The sequence below is a fragment of the Arachis stenosperma genome, chromosome 10 (genome assembly GCF_014773155.1).
Source record: "Arachis stenosperma cultivar V10309 chromosome 10, arast.V10309.gnm1.PFL2, whole genome shotgun sequence".
NCBI classification, from domain to species: Eukaryota; Viridiplantae; Streptophyta; class Magnoliopsida; order Fabales; family Fabaceae; genus Arachis; species Arachis stenosperma.
Window position 1 is genome coordinate 40,234,650 of NC_080386.1, and position 6,725 is coordinate 40,241,374.

The 6,725-nt window shown below is 38.4% G+C and overlaps 1 non-coding gene across 1 annotated transcript; it reads left to right on the top strand.

Annotated features, from left to right (window-relative positions):
• Positions 1–3,316: 3,316 nt before the first annotated feature.
• Positions 3,317–3,424, top strand: LOC130959139 (small nucleolar RNA R71). The gene has a single exon (XR_009078234.1). It is a non-coding gene; the product is annotated as a small nucleolar RNA R71 (small nucleolar RNA).
• Positions 3,425–6,725: the final 3,301 nt, after the last annotated feature.

Consider the following 6,725-nt stretch of genomic DNA (forward strand, 5'->3'; position numbering starts at 1 on the left):
TGAGAAAAGGCTAACCTTGCCAAGGTGGATGACTTGTCAGCCACCTTGTAGAGTTCTAGAGGTATGATTTTATGAACTTCCACTTCCTCCCCAATCATGATACTGTGGATCATGATGGCCCGATCCACAGTCACTCAGATTGGTTGCTAGTAGGAATGATGGAGCGTTGGATGAACTCCAACCATCCTCTAGCCACAGGCTTAAGGTCCGGTCTTCTCAATTGAACCGGATTACTTCTTGAGTCTCTTTTCCACTGAGCTCCTTCTACACATATGTCGATGAGAACTTGGTCCAACCTTTGATCAAAGTTGAACTTTCTAGTGTAGGGGCATGCGTTTTCTTGCATAATTGGCAAGTGGAACGCCAACCTTATATTTTCCGGACAGAAATCTAAGTATTTCCCCCGAACCATTGTAAGCCAATTCTTTGGATTCGGGTTTATACTTTGATCATGGTTCCTAGTGATCCATGCATTGGCATAGAACTCTTGAACCATTAAGATTCTGACTTGTTGAATGGGGTTGGTGAGAACTTCCCAACCTCTTCTTCGGATCTCATGTCGGATCTCCGGATACTCATTTTTCTTGAGCATGAAAGGGACCTCAGGGATCACCTTCTTCTTGGCCACAACATCATAGAAGTGATCTTGATGGACCTTTGAGATGAATCTCTCTATCTTCCATGACTCGGAGGTGGAAGCTTTTACCTTCCCTTTCCTCTTTCTAGAGGTTTCTCCAGCCTTAGGTGCCATAAATGGTTATGAAAAAATAAAAAGCAATGCTTTTACCACACCAAACTTAAAAGGTTTGCTCGTCCTCGAGCAAAAGCAGAAAGAAAGAAGGGGAAGAAGAAGAAAAATGGAGAAGATTGAGGGAGAAGTAAATTCGGCCAAGAGGGGGGAAGGTGTTTGTGTTGTGTGAATATGAAGGAGTAGTGTGGGGTTTATATAGGGGTGAGGGGAGGGTTGGGTTTCGGCCATTAGGGTTGGGTTTGGGAGGGAAAAGTGTTTGAATTTGAAAGTGGGGTAGGTGGGGTTTTTGGAGAGGAGATATGGAGGTGATTGGTGAATATGTGATGGGAAAGAGTGAATGAGTTGATTGGGGAGGGGTATTTGGGGAAGAGTGTTGTGAGAGGGTAGGTGGGGATCCTGTGGGGTCTACAGATCCTGAGGGGTCAAGGATGTATCATCCCTGCTCCTATTAGGCGCACAAAATGCCCTTGCTATGCAATCCTGGTGTTTAACGCCAGACTGCTGCTTGTTTATGGCGTTAAACGCCAGCTTTTATTCCTTTCCTGGCGTTAAACGCCAGGATGCAACCTATTTCTGGCATTTAACGCCAGATTGTTGCTTTTTTCTGGCGTTTAACGCCAGTCTTGTACTTGTTTCTGGCGTTTCACACACAGAATTGTGCCAGACTGGGCGTTAAACACCCATTCTGCTACCCTTACTAGCATTTAAACGCCAATAAGTCTCTCCTCCAGGGTGTGCTGTTTTTAATGCTATTTTTTATTTTTCTTTAATTTTTGCAGTTATTTTTGTGGCTCCACAAGATCATCAACCTAAAAAAAAAAGAAATAACATAGGTAAATAAAAATTGGGTTGCCTCCCAACAAGCACTTCTTTAATATCAATAGCTTGAGAGTGAGCTCTCATGGAGCCTCACAGATGTTCAGAGCATTGTTGGAACCTCCCAACACCAAACTTAGAGTTTGGTTGTGGCCTCCCAACACCAAATTTAGAGTTTGACTGTAGAGAATTTGGTTGACTCTGTAGTGAGAGAAGCTTTTCTTGCTTCCTCTCCATGGTTATAGAGGGAGATCCTTGACTTTTAAACACAAGGTAGTCCTCATTCAGTTGAAGGACCAACTCTCCTCTGTCCACATCAATCACAGCTTTTGCTGTGGCTAGGAAGGGTCTTCCAAGGATGATGGATTCATCCTCACCCTTCCCAGTGTCTAGGATTATAAAATCAGCAGGGATGTAAAGGCCTTTGACCTTTACTAGCACGTCCTCTACCTGTCCATAAGCCTTTTTCATGTATTTGTCTGCCATCTCTAATGAGAATGTGGCAGCCTGTACCTCAAAGATTTCCAGTTTCTCCATTACAGAGAGTGGCATTAAGTTTATGCCTGACCCCAGGTCACACAGAGCCTTCTCAAAGGTCATGGTGCCTATGGTACAGGGAATTAGGAATTTACCAGGATCCTGTTTCTTTTGAGGTAAAGTGTGCTGAACCCAGGTATTCAGTTCATTAATCAGAAATGGAGGCTCATCCTCCCAAGTCTCATTACTAAATAGCTTGGCATTCAGCTTTATGATTGCTCCAAAATACTGGGCAACTTGCCCTTGAACAATGTCATCATCTTCTTCAGAAGATGAATAGTTATCAAAGCTCATGAATGGTAAAAGGAGGTTCAATGGAATCTCTATGGTCTCTAGGTGAGCCTCAAATTCCTTAGGTTCCTCAATTGGGAACTCCTTTTTGTCCAGAGGACGTCCCATGAGGTCTTCCTCACTGGGATTCACCTCCTCCTCCTCTGTGCATTCGGCCACACCAAGTAAGGTTATGGCCTTGCACTCTCTTTTTGGGTTCTCTTCTGTATTGCTTGGGAAAGTGCTAGGAGGAGTTTCAGTGACTCTTTTACTCAGCTGTCCCACTTGTGTCTCCAGATTTCTAATGGAGGACCTTGTTTCATTCATGAAGCTTAGAGTGGCCTTAGATAGATCAGAGACTATGTTTGCTAAGCTAGAGGGGCTCTGCTCAGAATTCTCTGTCTGTTGCTAAGAGGATGATGAAAAAGGCTTGCTATTGCTAATCCTGTTTCTTGCACCATTATTAAAGCCTTGTTGAGGCTTTTGTTGATCCTTCCATGAGAAATTTGGATGATTTCTCCATGAGGGATTCTAGGTGTTTCCATAGGCTTCACCCATGTAATTCACCTCTGCTATTGCAGGGTTCTCAGGATCATAGGCTTCTTCTTCAGAAGATGCCTCTTTAGTACTGTTGGATGCATTTTGCAATCCATTCAGACTCTGAAAAATCATGTTGACGTGCTGAGTCAACATTTTGTTATGAGCCAATATGGCATTCAGAGCATCAATTTTAAGAACTCCCTTCTTCAGAGGCGTCCCATTATTCACAGGATTCCTTTCAGAAGTGTACATGAACTGGTTATTTGCAACCATGTCAATGAGTTCCTAAGCTTCTGCAGGCATTTTCTTCAGGTGAATAGATCCACCTGCAGAATGGTCCAATGACATCTTAGATAATTCAGATAGACCATCATAGAATATATCCAGGATGGTCCATTCTGAAAGCATGTTAGAAGGACACTTTTTAGTCAGTTGCTTGTATCTCTCCCAAGCTTCATAGAGGGATTCACCTTCTTTTTGTCTGAAATTTTGAACATCCATTTTAAGCTTACTCAGTTTTTGAGGAGAAAAGAACTTGGCTAAGAAAGCTGTAACCAGCTTATCCCAAGAGTTCAGGCTATCTTTAGGTTGAGAGTTCAACCATACTCTTTCTCTGTCTCTTAAGCAAAAGGAAAAAGCATAAGCCTGTAGACCTCGGGATCAACCCCATTAGTCTTAACAGTATCACAGATCTGCAAGAATTCAGTTAAGAACTGAAAAGGATCTTCAGATGGAAGTCCATGAAACTTGCAGTTCTGTTGCATAAGAGAAACTAATTGAGGCTTTAGCTCAAAATTATTTACTCCAATGGCAGGAACTGATATACTTCTTCCATGGAAGTTAGAATTTGGTGCAGTAAAGTCACCAAGCATCTTCCTTGCATTGTTGTTGGGTTCGGCCATGTCTCCTTCTTTTTCGAGATTCTCTGTAAGGTTTTCTCTGGATTGTTGTGCTTTAGCTTCTCTTAGCTTCTTCTTCAGAGTCCTTTCAGGTTCAGAATCTACTTCAACAAGAATGTCCTTGTCCTTGCTCCTGCTCATATGAAAAAGAAGAGAACAGAAAAGAAGAGGAATCTTCTATGTCACAGTATAGAGATTCCTTTATCTGAGTAGAAGAAGAAAAGAATAGAAGAAGGAGAAGAGAAAAATTTGAACACAGAGGAAAAGAGAGGGTCCGAATTTTTAGATGATGAGAAGTATGAATAAATAAATAGAAGCAGATGAGAGAGAGGAGTTTTCGAAAATTAGAAGAAAATAGAAGAATATTTTTGTTTTTATTTTAATTATTAGTTAGAATTCAAAAATTAAGAGAAGAAATAAAATTAAAATTTGAAATAATTAGTAAAAAAGGAATTTTGAAAAAGAGGGTGAGGAATTTTCGAAAATTAGAGAGAAAAAAGTAGTTAGGTGGTTTTGAAAATGATAAGAAATAGTAAAACAAACAAAAAAGTCAATTAGTTAGTTGAAAAAGATTTGAAAATCAATTTTGAAAAGATAAGAAGATAGAAAAGATTTTTGAAATCAAATTTTTGAAAAAGATATGATTTGAAAAGATATGGTTGAAAAAGATTTGATTTTTAAAATTGATGACTTGACTAACAAGAAACTAAAAGATATGATTCTAGAAATTAAAGATTGAACCTTTCTTAACAAGAAAGTAACAAACTTCAAATTTTTGAATCAATCCCATTAATTTTTAGTAAAGTTTTTGAAAATCATGAAATAGAGATAAGAAAAATATTTTGAAAATCAATTTTAAAAATTTTCGAAAATAATAAAAAATGAAAAAGATTTGATTTTTGAAAAAGATTTTGAAAAGATAGGATTTTTGAAATTGAAATCTTTGACTTGACTAACAAGAAACAACTTATTTTAAAAATTTTTGACTAAGTCAACCCAAAGATTTCGAAAATTTGTGAGAGAAATAAGGGAAAGATATTTTTTATTTTTGAACTTTTAATGATGAGAGAGAAAAACACAAATATGACCCAAAACATGAAAATTTTAGATCAAAACCAATGATGCATGGAAGAACACTATAAATGTCAAGATGAACACTAAGAACACTTTGAAGATCAAGATGAACATCAAGACTTATTTTTGAAAAATTTTCAAGAAAAGAAAAAACATGCAAGACACCAAATTTAGAACTTTTAATGTTTAGACTCTAAAAATTCAAAAATGCATATGAAAAACAACAAAAGACACAAAACAAGAAAATATGAAGATCAAACAAGAAGACTTATCAAGAACAACTTGAAGATCATGAAGAATGCAATGCATGAAATTTTTTTTTTCGAAAATATTTAGAAAATTAAAAATATGCAATTGACACCAAACTTAAAATTTGACTCAAGACTCAAACAAGAAACACAAAATATTTTTGATTTTATGATTTTATTGAATTTTTTTGGATTTTTTGATAATTATTTATATATATATATATATATATATATATATATTTTGAAAAACGAAAACAAAGAAAAATTTTGAAAGATTTTTGAAAACTTTTTGAAAACAAAATAAAGGAAAATTACCTAATTTGAGTAACAAGATGAACCGTCAGTTGTCCAAAGTCGAACAATCCCCGGCAACGGTGCCAAAAATTTGGTACACGAAATTGTGATACACAATGGCACCAACAACTTGGTACGCACAATTGTAATCTCAACTCTTTTTCACAACTTCGCACAACTAACCAGCAAGTGCACTGGGTCGTCCAAGTAATAAACCTTACGTGAGTAAGGGTCGATCCCATGGAAATTGTCGGCTTGAAGCAAGCTATGGTCACCTTGTAAATCTCAGTCAGGCGGATTCAAATGGTTATGGAGTTTTAATAATTAAATGATAAATAAAACTGGTGCGCGAAATTGTGAACAATACTTTTTCACAACTCAAATAATCCCCGGTAATGGCTCCAAGAACTTGGTGGCTCAATACCGTGGCATTACACAACTTCGCACAACTAACCAGCAAGTGCACTGGGTCGTCCAAGTAATAAACCTTACGTGAGTAAGGGTCGATCCCACGGAGATTGTTAGCATTGAAGCAAGCTATGGTCATCTTGTAAATCTTAGTCAGGCAAACTCAAATATATATGATGATGAACGAAAATAACATAGAAGATAAGGATAGTGATACTTATGTATATCATTGGTGTAAGAGCTTCAGACAAGTGTATGAAGATGCCTTCCCTTCCGTCTCTCTGCTTTCCCACTGTCTTCATCCAATCCTTTCTTACTCCTTTCCATGGCAAGCTCGTGTAAGGTTTCACTGTTGTCAGCAGATACCTCCCATCCGCGCAGTGAAAGCTAATGCACACACTCTGTCACAGTGCTGCCAATCACCGGTTTGGTTCCCTCCCCTACCGGAATAGAATAACTCTTTTGCGTCTGTCACTAACGCCCAGTAGGTTACAGGTTTGAAGCACGTCACAGTCATTCAATCATTGAATCCTACTCAGAATACCACAGACAAGGTTAGACCTTCCGGATTCTCTTGAATGCTGCCATCAGTTCTTGCCTATACCACGAAGACTCTGATCTCACGGAATGGCTGGCTCGTTTGTCAGGCGAGCACTCGGTTGTCAGGCGATCAACCATGCATCATGCAATCAGAAATCCAAGAGATATTCACTAAGCCTCGAATGCTTGTAGAACAAGAATGGTTGTCAGTCACCTTGTTCATAGGTGAGAATGATGATGAGTGTCAATCATCACCTTCATCATGTTGAAGAACAAGTGATATCTTGGATAAAGAACAAGCGGAATTGAATGGAAGAACAATAGTAATTGCATTAATACTCGAGGTAC